The sequence below is a fragment of the Macaca mulatta genome, chromosome 7, assembly GCF_049350105.2.
Source record: "Macaca mulatta isolate MMU2019108-1 chromosome 7, T2T-MMU8v2.0, whole genome shotgun sequence".
Taxonomy (NCBI): Eukaryota; Metazoa; Chordata; class Mammalia; order Primates; family Cercopithecidae; genus Macaca; species Macaca mulatta.
This window is the reverse complement of record NC_133412.1, coordinates 4511328-4523545: the sequence shown is the minus strand read 5'-3', so window position 1 is coordinate 4523545 and position 12218 is coordinate 4511328. Positions and strand designations below refer to the sequence as shown.

Here is a 12218-nt window from a genome sequence, read left to right as displayed (position 1 = left end):
CTTGCGTTCTTTGACATTTTTTTTTTTAAATAAGGCATGTTTATTTCTTATTTACCTACTAACTACAGAAGGTAGACTCACGATGTGCCAATATTAAAATGTTATTCCCCATTAAAATACATTTACTTAAGTGTTTTATTACATGACTTACCAGCAATGGAAGAATCTCATCTGAGAGTAGTTCTCAACTGTCATCTATGAAAATCTTTAGAAATACCAAATCATCAGAATTACTTTAATTTCCTGGCTTTTAATCATAAAACATTCCTACTGGTCAACAATTCTACAATCTGAAAAGAGACATCTGTACCATATAGTCCCAATGATTTATTATTCTGAAATTTTCCTCTGGGTTATTTTTACACTATAATTAGAGTTCAAACTTCCATAGTGCCTAGCCTAAAATTAAACCTAGAATTATGCCAATTTATGCCTGCTATATATGCACACACAAAAGACTTATAATGCAACATACTGAAAGAACTAAAGGTAGGTGGGTTTTTCTTTGAAGGAATCATAGCTACATAATTTCAAGTTTAATCTGTTACATTCATCTGCCTGTAAACATGCCTGTAGCATGTAAACTCATAAAACGAAAACTGATTTAGTAACAAAAAAAATTAGCTTCTAATTTAACTTCAAAATGCTTTTCAAAAAATCGACCCCATCTAATTCTAAGTGAACTAGACCACACTTGATAGAAAACTGTTGTTCTAAAAACCATACGTACTTAACATAAATAGTAAACATACGAGAACATTTAGTCTTCTATTAATGTCTTACAAAATACTTCAATGTGGCCTAGCCTGGTTATAATTTTTTTCTTTTTTTTTAAGGGACAGGGTCTCTGTCACCGAGGCTGGAGTGCAGTGGTGTGATAATAGTTCACTGCAGCCTGGAACTCCAGGGTTCAAGCAATCCCCCCCCACCTCAGGCTCCCGAGCTGGGCTAATTTTATTTTTCATAGGGATAAGGTCTCACTTTGTTGCCCAGGCTGGTCTCCAATTCGCGGCCTCAAGTGATTCTCTCACCTCTGCCTTACATTTCCTTTTGAGCTGTTATTATCAACTGGAGTAACATTTCTAGTTGGGGGAAAAAGGAACTGATCCTTATCAATCTGTAGATGAATACTTATTCAGCACTTACAAATAACTGAATGTGGGCATGAAAAAAAGAATGACAGATGATAAACATTTACTGTTCTCACAGAACTATCAAATACAGGAATAAGTAAATTACCTAATTTCAGTTGAGATAAATACGACTCAGAATTCAATAAACAGTATAAGGTGAGGATGCTAGAAATGCCCACATAATGCTGACAAACTACACATTGGCATATCCATTTAAGAAAAGAATTTACCAATATCTAGTAACCAGCAATTTCACTTCTACGGTTCTTTCCAAAACACCTGCACATACACTCACGTAAAAATAAACACTGCAGCATTGCTTATAATAGCAAAAAGAAAACAACTCAAAATATCCATCAATAGTGGGATACATTTTATCTATGCATAAAATGAAGTGCCAGACAACAGTGAAACTGAATAAACTACATCTACATACATGAACATATACACCTCAAAAACTTGATACTGAGTTTAAAAAAATCAAGCTATTGAAAGACAGTGCTATACATATCTGTAAAAATTTAATACAAAAACCACCACCACATATCACTTATAGATACATGTACACATGTATAGTAAAAGTATAAAACAAGGATGTGAAATATACTTAAGAATCTCAAGACAGTTGTTACTTTGTGTAGAGAGGGGTAACAGGACTTGAACAGTTGGGGTTGTTAAAAGTGATTATGTAACTGGCATCCTTTCCCCCAAGGGATAAAAATGGACATAATTTACATTTATAGCTGGTGGATAAATGGGCATTTGCTATGTTGTTTTCTGGATGTTTTTAAAACTTTACAATTAAAACATATACACTTATTTTAAAAACAAACAAAAGACACATTAGCATATAATGTCCAAGCTGATATTTACCTTGGAAGATCATCTAATATAAACCTCCCTACTTCACTAAAAAAAATCAGAAAAGATGTCAGAATAAAAATATGATACAGGCTGGACGCAGTGGCTCATGTCTATAATTCCAGCACTTTAGGAGGCCAAGGCAGGAGGATCCCTTGAGCCCAGGAGTCAAGACCAGGCTGGGTAATATAGTGAAACTTCATCTCTACAAACAAAACAAAACAAAACAAAACAAAACAAAACCACCAAACTTTTTAGTAAGAATGTAATAGGGTTGGTGTGGTGGCTCATGCCTTTAATCCCAGTACTTTCAGAGGTCGAGGCGGGCAGATCACGTGAGGTTAGGAGTTTGAAACCAGCCTGGCCAACATGGTGAAACCCTGTAACTACTAAAAATACAAAAATTAGCCGGGCGTGGTGGCACACGCCTGTAGTCCCTGCTACTCAGGAGGCTGAGGCAGGAGAATCGCTTGAACCCAGGAGGCGGAGGCTGCAGTGAGATGAGATCGCACCACTGCACTCCAGCCTGGGTGACAGCGTGAGACTCTATCTCAGGAAAAAATAAAATAAATACGTGTGTGTGTGTGTATGTGTGTATATATATATGCATTATATATATATACACACACACACATATAAAATACATATATAATATATATACTCTTGTAGCAGGGCAATTGTGGACAGATACTAGGTTATCTGGAACAGCACTTTGGGGAATTAGATCCTGACCATTTAAGAGAGAAATCTGGTACTGACTAGCAATATGGACAATGTGTGCACCGCCCTCACTCCCCCTCCCCTCCTAGGAATGCCATGTCAAATTTAGCACAGGCATAGGCAGTAAAACTGACCCCTAGTTCTGCCTATCACTATTTAAAATTACTTTCAGTTCTGAGTGTAGAGGACTGTCCCCACAGCAGATATCTAAAAGCAGGCCTGAAAGAACTAGAAAGTAGTTCATTCCTCCTAAAACTGTACATGAAAAAACAAAATTAAAAAATGAACTGAGAGCAAACATTTATGCTCTCTTATAATTTTCAATCCAGGATTTAAGAAATTATTTAACATCAGCTGAGACGTGACCAACCTATTCTCCAGTTGAGATCCATCTATTTTTAAATTCACTCCCCCACCTTTCATTCAGCCTAAAAGAGGAAATAAGAATGGGAAGGTGGGGAGGACTTATCCCATACTGAGTTAAATAAGACCACAAGATCTTTTCATTTTTACAATATTTGAAATACAGTACACTGAGCAATAAATTTAAAGAAATATACATTATTTGAAATGCATAAATGTTGCTTTATGTGTATAAAAGATCAAAATTAGCTCAGTTCTTCTAATACACTACACTTAAGCGTTCTTCGATACTATCGTCAACTTTTCAGAAATATTCCCATTCTGTGAAGCAGGATGTATTCCTACCTTATTCACCAGACTTTATCCACGTAACTTCCTATTCTCCCACTCTATTCTTTAAACATGTTCAACATGTTACAGAGATGGCAAAATGTGTTAAAAAAGGGAATGAGAATGAAGCAGCTTAAGTAATTAGGAAAACTTTATAATTCTTAGAAACTGAATTTGGATGATCTTTAAAAAAAAAAAAAAAAAGAAAAGAAAATCTGCTATTTGAGATGAAGTGTCGCCTGCCCAGGCTGGAGTGCAATGGCACGATCTCGGCTCACTGCAACCTCTGCCTCCCAGGTTCAAGCGATTCTTGTGCCTCAGCCTCCCGAGTAGCTGGGATTACAGATGTGTGCCACCACGCCTAGCTAATTTTTGTATTTTTAGGAGAGACAGGGTTTCACCAAGATGGCCAGGCTGGTCTCGAACTCCCGACCTCAGGTGATCAGCATGCCTCAGCCTCCCAAAGTGCTGAGATCACAGGCGTGAGCCAAGGTGCCCAGCCTAAAGAGCATATTTTCAATCACCAACACACAACATGACTGCTGACTTCAGAAAACTAGGAAAGAAAAACGTTACCCAATTAATCGTTGTGTGAAATAGGATTTATCCATTAGTATACATATCACATACAATAGGTGCACAAAAGATTTTTTCCATTCCCAAAACAAAAACTTAAAATATTTAACAAAGATAATATAAATATCCTTATTTATAGCACATTGTAAGGTTATCAATATTGGTGCATATAACCACAGAGGCACAATAAATAGAATTCTGAGGAAAAATGTATTAAGACAATAAACAAGCTGGAAATAACCCCTATTTCCCCTTATGACCCATTAGCTTTATATAGAAAATACTGCTGTGCACTTCATCCTTTGCTTTCTAAAGAACAGCATTATGGTTCACATCTGTTAAGAGACAGAAAAGTATTTGTTGGAAGTATGCAAGGAAGAAATTCCTGTACTGTTACGTGCAGTGCTAAAGGAATCATCTGAGAAGAAAATAAAGAACATGAGTTTAACATGAGCTTTAGAGAGGGAACAAGAGTGCAAGAAAGCGACAAAATGTGACATATGTCCATAGTGAATACATGGTATTTTATTTTCAGTATTTGTATATTTAATTTGGAGGTGGAAAGATTCAGAATTTATTCTGCATCACAAAGATTATAAAAATATATGAGTTGGGGTGTTGGCTACAGTACACAAAGGCAATTCTAAGACAAACTATTAACAGAAGCTTGAAATGGATAAGCCATCCCTTCTGCTATGAGACAGAAGTCATTACACGAAAAGAATCTGTGTAGAAGCACAGCAATGGTAGCATCTTCATTCAGCCCACAGCTGTGTAATTTGTGTGCAAGAGTGCTTGTCTTAAACATGAAAAGGAACATCCTGAATTGCTGAAAGTATATACAACGGGCACACATCCAGAACTAGAAAAGACCTACCAAGCCTGCATGCTATGAAGAGATAGGTCAAAAAATTTTTCTCATGTTTGGTTTTTATAACTAAAGTCTGTGCTAGACTAACCTCAATTGATCCTGAGGGGTACAGATGAACTTCTGGAACACAATGAACTGTTAAGAGTCACAGCTTTAGACTCTACACTGTCCAGCCAACAGTTTCAAGAAAAATTTTATCCTTCTTGTATGAGTGTTCAGGGATCATATACTACCTCTATGCTCTTACTTGAAGCACAGATACAGACCTTAATAAATAAAGTCTTACATCAGACTGTCTTCTATAATCACATGTGATTCCTTACACGAGATTCCTGTTCAGATTTCCTGAAAATGAACTATAGGAATAATCTTATCCAATATGAGTCTATGTCCCCTAAAAATCTCTTTTCCTTTCAGGTCAATCTTATGATTCACTTGCCATAGATCAGATTAACACAACAGGTCTGATACAGCAAATTACAAAAGAGATTTGACTTTTGATTAATACACTGAATAACGTACCACAAACTATTAAGATCTATTGTCCATGTCAAATGGAGTTCACATATTCAGAATGAATTCACACACTAAAAATTTTCCAATACAAAGTTTCTAAAAAGTTTTTTCTTTTTTTGAGACGGAGTCTCGCTCTGTCGCCAGGCAGTGGGTATGATCTTGGCTCACCGTAACCTCCGCCTCCCGGGTTCAAGTGTTTCCCCTGCCTCAGCCTCCAGAGTAGTTGGGACTACAGGCGTGTTAATTTTTGTGTGTGTGTATTTTAGTAGAGATGGGATTTCACCATGTTGGCCAGGATGGTCTCGATCTCCTGACCTCGTGATCCGCCTGCCTCGGCTTCCCAAAGTGCTGGGATGACAGGCGTGAGCCACCGCGCTTGGCCTCTAAAAAGCCTCTTAATCTACATTTTCAAGAATGATCACATTTGAAAAGCATACTCTTTTAAAACAAAGCAACTATCACCTTCATTTGACAGAAGGAGGAACAAACGCTTCAAAAGCTAAATAACCTGCTCATGACCATTAGGAAGCTATAGTTAAAACAACCTCAAGACCAACCTCCTTCCTCCATTTCAATGACTCTGACACACTTAAAATTTTATAAATAATTTTAGGGATTATCAGTCATAAGGCTTAGAATCAAATAGTAACGACTCATGTACAAAGACCATTTTTTTAAAATGCTCAGCTGGGCATGGTAGCTCACACCTGTAATCCTAGCACTCTGAGAGGCCAAGGGGCTTGAGGACAGGAGTTTGAAACCAACTTGAACATGGCAAGACCCCATCTCCACAAAAAATAAAAAAATTAGCCAGGCATGGTGGCATATGCTAATCTCACCTACTCAGGAGGGTGAGATGGGAGGATCACTCAGGCCTGAGACTGCAATGAGTTATGACAGCACCACTGCACTCCAACTTGGGCAACAGAGCGAGACCCTGTCTCTAAACAAATAAATAAAATTAAACAAAAAGAAATGCTTTGGGAGGCCGAGACGGGCGGATCACGAGGTCAGGAGATCGAGACTATCCTGGCTAACACAGTGAAACCCCGTCTCTACTAAAAAAATACAAAAAACTCCCCGGGTGCGGTGGTGGGCGCCTGTAGTTCCAGCTACTCGGGAGGCTGAGGCAGGAGAATGGCGTAAACCCAGGAGGTGGAGCTTGTAGTGAGCTGAGATCCGGCCACTGCACTGTAGCCCAGGCTACAGAGCGAGACTCCGTCTCAAAAAAAAAAAAATGCTAACTTTATTTCACTCTCAGATAGGCCTAATAATTAATAAGCTTCTTTTTGAATTATTATCCATAATGGCATTTACCTGTTACAGATAACTCACATCAAAGCACTAAGCAACATTTTTGAGAGCAAATGAAAACAAAAGCTGGCAAAGAAGCTGTGTATTAATAAGTCATTTCATTAAAAAAAAAAAAACTTGCCAGGTGTTGTGGCTCATGCCTGTAATCCCAACACACTGGGAAGCTGAGGTAAAAGCCTAGGAGTTCAAGACCAGCCTGGGCAACACAGTGAGACCCTCATCTCTATAAAACAAAAATTTTTAATATTATCTTTTTAAAAAGGACTTATATAGCATCTTTAAGTATTTCAAACATTTAATGTTTGGATTATGGGGTATGTTTCTAGAATTAACACTATTTCTATTTAAGGTAATTTTACATCATTTCCTTTATTAGAAAAAATAACAGATCTGTGGATGGCATTTTGTGAAGGCTGCCTTCTATTAATAGTGTATAAAACAGTCATGTATCTCCAAAACGGTGGGTGAGTAATCACAAAGCAAGTGTAACTATTCATCCCAAAAGGGAGGACAGAACATGTGCCAATGTGTGCAGAGTCCTGAACTAGAGACTTGGATTCTAGTTCTGGTCCTGACACCTGGGTGTCTTTCAGAAAATCATTTTAAAGCTTTGCACTCCAATTTCCTCATGTATAAAATGACTGGAGCAGCTGACCTCATAGACAATCCTACTTAGGTAGCATCTATCAATGTATTGCCAGAAGACAGAATCATAATCATGCCCCCCAAAATTAGAGTATTTGAAGACAACCGCCAAAGTAAAAATTTTAAATTCTTTTTTTTTTTTTTAATTTTTATTTTTTTTGAGACTGAGTCTCACTCTGTCTCCCAGGCTGGAGTGCAGTGGCCAGATCTCAGCTCACTGCAAACTCCGCCTCCCGGGTTCATGCCATTCTCCTGCCTCAGCCTCCCAAGTAGCTGGGACTACAGGCGCCCGCCACCACACCTGGCTAATTTTTGCATTTTTAGTAGAGACGGGGTTTCACCGTGTTAGCTAGGATGGTCTCGATCTCCTGACCTCGTGATCCGCCCACCTCAGCCTCCCAAAGCGTTGGGATTACAGGCGTGAGCCACCGCACCCGGCCAAAAATTTTAAATTCTATATACATACACACACACACACACACACACACACACACACACACACACAAATACTAATACACTACATGCCAGATACTGGGGTGGTGGGCTGGGACCAAGGCATGAAGTAATAATGCATGTGCCAAAGGGCTGAACTTTTTAAAATGAGTACAAAAGTAAATTTTCAGAGTAGCAGCTGGTGGGTAGGAGGTATTGAGTCCACAGAACTGCTCTTAGATTGGAAGGGCATGGGAGAATGAAGTTCCATTATGTGATGGGGTTTTACACACACACACACACACACACACACACATGCACACACACATGAATGTGAGAAAGTCACTCAATTATAAGCATTCAAAAAGACAGACAGCTTTCTTGTCTTTGTGGCGTCAGTACCTAGCTCAGCTCATAGAAGCCACAGGAGGAACCTAATCAATGTTAGTTGATCATTTACTGATTTACCAATAACTAATTCATGACTGCTCTAGTGCTGTGGTCTGAATGTGTCCCCCAAAATTCATGTTGAAAGCCTAACCGCCAAGGTGACAGTATTAACAGCTGGGGCCTTTGGGAGGCTTTGCCCTCATTAATGGAATTAATGCCTCTATAAAAGAGGCCCTATAGAGCCCCCTCTACTCTTCTACTACATGAAGTTATAGTGAAAAGACAGCTAGCTGTCTATGAACAAGGGAAGAGGGCCCTCACTAAGATGTCAAATTTGTCGGTACCTTGATCTTGGTTGGGCTTCTCAGCCCCCAGAACCGTGAGAAATAAAACTTCCGTTGTTTATACGCCACCCTGTCTGTGGTGTTTTGTAATAGTAGCCAGAACAGACTAAGACATCTAGTAACGCATTCTCTGGTAAACACTAGGAATTCCTGGCCTTAAAGAGTTCATAGCTAATGAGAAAAGAAATAAACAATATAAAGGATAACATGCTGTAGTCCATTATATACAAAGTGCTTCCAGACCATTCAGAAAAACTGGATAGGAAGATTTCTAAGGTAATACTTATTGAGTGCCTGCGTGTTAGGCGTTTTACATACTTTAAGCCTCACAACTCTGGGGAAGTTTCACCAACCCATTTTACAGGTGACAAAACTGTGGCTTACCAAGATTAATAAGGTCAGAATTAAAAGTAGGGTCTAATTCCAAAGACATTACCACTATACATACCAATTTGTCTTGTTACTACATTTTATCCTTACATTTGGCAGTGAGGGGAAAACTCAAAACCAGTCAAAAAAACTTTTGTCCTGAACCAGCATAAAAAGAGCACCTAAGACTTCATCCAGTATTTTACTGAAAGATCACTTCTAAAAGTTTGTCTTCACCCCGATCTAAAAATTAGAAAACTAATTTTCTTTCAGCAGCTGCATAAGTACATAATGTAATGTTTCTACATTTAGACCTATACAATTATAGGTCTAAACAAAATATGTGTAACACGATTGGAGAACATTAGCAGTCATTTAAGAAAATGGACATTTGGAAACATCATTTTAAGAGCTTGGGATGAAAAACTTTGCTATGACCTATACATCTGGATCATTCCACTGACTGACACTGAGAGAAACAGTGTATTATCACAGTTTACACAGCAAATTTTTTTGGAGGGGAGTAGGAGGTGATTGAAATAGAAATGATATGAAGTTTAAGAAATACAACTGATTAGATGTCACATGTCAAAGACACTGTAGGTACCCAATAAATACTGTTAAATGGACTGGACAAGTGGGATGAGAACACTTTTTCCCCACACCTCTGACTAGTACGTGCCTTTCTTAGGAAGTTATTTTTTCAGCCATGAAAAAAAAAGGGCAGAATTTAGGACAGATAAAACACAAGTAGCTTATAAATCCTCTGAAAGGAAATCAAAACACAGTATTTTGTATCTCTGTATAAAGTTAAGCTCCTCAGGGACAGGGGCAATGTCCAGAGGATGGTGAGCATACTACTTAGCAAACTAATGCAGGTTAATAAATATTGACACAGTAAGACTTGCATAGTTTACATTCTAATTTTGTAAAGATTATGAGTTACCTCTTCATATTCTGTTCTTGTATTTCTCCTGTGTATATTATAAATACACAAACATTGCAAATTATTTCTTGAAGCTATTTCATTTTTGGTCAAGACTATTAGCGTTTCTTAAAAGGGTTTCTGGTCATCCTTAGGGTTTATCAGCCACATCATTAATATTGTATTCATTTCACTAAAAATGTGGTAAGTAGCTTAGATTTAAAAACAGGATCTAATTTCAAAGCTATTTCCACTATACATACCAAGATAAAACTTTCTTCTCTCTCCTAAATTCTAAATTTCACATGATTTACCCAATCACCTCTTAAGAGTACTTATTGGTCAGCAGTGTGAGACAAACACTTACCCCACTTGTCCAATGTATTCCACAAGATTGACTGGGTACCTTTGTGTCTCTGACAGGTAACTTCCGACAGTTGTATTTCTTAAACTTTAAGTCGTCTCCCAAAAAACTCTGTAATTTGCTGCTTCTCTCAATATTGCAGGCAGTGAAATGATCCAAAATTACGCGTCATATCCATATTCCTTCATGATTGAGGTTAACTATGCACTGCAAACCCCATATGCTATTACTTTATATTTTCAGCAGCACCCTAGCCTCTTAATAATCTCAAACAGATTTTGTACTGTTACTAATTTAGCACATCCATAAAAAGTCATTAAAAAAATTTAGACGCTAAATTCTCTTTCAAGGTTGCCAAGCTTCACCACTGTATTAAAATTATTTTTAAAATTTCACGGACTAAGGCATTTGGTACATTCAATTCCACCTTTACCAACAAAAGCCTTTATCACTAAGATGAGGAAAGCATCCTTTTCATTTTCTCCAGTGAAAAGGGGGAAAAAAAAAAAGGCCAACTGCTTGCATGCAGGTCTGCATATAACACAGCAGTCTCTGGCAAAGCCAGTAACTCACGTTCAACTTCAGAAATCCTGGTGGACGGCAACACATGAGTAATCTGTGCGCACAACCCTTGGGCTTGACATACCACTTCCTCCGCCCTCCCTTCCCATCAATCCACCCCCAAAACCCCAACCCACCAAGCACACGGCTAAATATGTCTTCCCCAAGAGAGCCAGAAACCTCGAAAACGCCGAGAAAGAGCTCCCCTTGGAAGGAAAGGGCCTGCCCTTCCCAGTCCGGGGCCCCGGCTGGCTCGACAAGCCTCTCTCCGAGGAGGCCCAAATCTCGACGCCTCGCACGTCCAGCCCCGCCCCGGGCCCGCTCGCGTCCCCTCGGGCGACAAAACCCTCCCGCCGGCGCTCAGCCAGGACTGACAGTTAAGACTGCAGCAGCCGCGGCCACCAGGGGCCTACTTCTGGCACCAGCCCCTCCGGACCACGCGCCCCCAAACACTCGCCTCGGCGGCGGGGGGCGGGGAAGCGGGGCGCCGACCTCGCCACCGCGGGCCCCGAAGGCCGGCCGAGTGACGGAGGGGAGCCAGCGCCGCCTGACGCAGGCCGCGGCAACACTGACCTGTCGTCGCCCCCGCGCCTGGGCTGCGGCGGCCGCCTCACTGGTCGTCGTCGCCCTCGCCCGCCGCCTCCGCCCGCCACCGCCTCGTTCCCTTTCGCTGCCGCCACCGCCGGGGCTCATGCGGGACCCGCGCTTCCTTATCCGGAAAACGAGGCCGGGAAAGGGGGCGCCGGAGCCGCCGAAATTCCGGCGTTCGTCGCCAGCCGCCGCTGCCTGTCCACACCGGGGGCTGCGGGGCCCTCCTGCCAGGGGCTACAGGCCGCGAGCTATTCCGAGGAGGAGCCGAAGGAGGCGCCGCCGCCCGCAGCCGAGCGCGCCGGGTCGGCAGAGGTGAAGCGTAAGTAGGCGGCGGATGGCGGGCGCCCGGGCTGGCGGATGGCTACGCGGCGGAGGGGTGCGCGAGCGAGCGAAGCCTGGTGTGTCGGGTCCTGGCGAAGGGAAAAGGCCCTGTCGTCTCCTGTAGTCACCCCGAGCCCAGCGCCACCATCTTGGGAGAAACACGGATCTCGCGGCCGCGGCGCAAGACGGGAGGACTGGCTGGGCGGGCCGAGTATCCCGGCAGGCAGCGCGCGCCGCCCGGCCGGGCGAGGGCTCCAGGCCGGGACGCGGGGACGTGGGGCGGGGCCAAGACGCGCGGGAGGGCGCCGCGCTCCGCCCCTCCTTCCCTCGCCGGCTCCGCCTCCCCCCCGCTTGCCGTCGCCGCCGGCGCACGGGTCGTTGGGAAGAGGAGGTGGCCCGCGGCCCCTCGGAGTCCCACCAGGGTCGGTCGCCATCTTGCGACTGGACAGAAAGGATAATCCCTCCTTTTAGTTTGTGCTGTCTGTGACCCGAAAGAATAAACCTGGTACATCCGGAAGCCCTCTGGGCACCCCCCAGGAGGGTTGCAGAGCCCCTTGGTGTACCCAGCCGAGGAATGCCTCCGACTGTGTAG

At 41.9% G+C, this 12218-nt stretch overlaps 1 protein-coding gene across 28 annotated transcripts in view; it reads right to left on the bottom strand.

Annotated features, from left to right (window-relative positions):
* The window catches only part of UBE3A (ubiquitin protein ligase E3A), a 102695-nt gene extending 90873 nt beyond the window's left edge, over nt 1-11822 (bottom strand). For 27 of the 28 annotated variants that reach the window (XR_013395173.1, XR_013395174.1, XR_013395177.1 and 24 more), the window contains exon 1: nt 11288-11822. The gene's annotated coding sequence lies outside the window, so the exon portion shown is untranslated. 28 annotated transcript variants of the gene reach the window in all.
* Between the last annotated feature and the right edge of the window lie 396 nt (nt 11823-12218).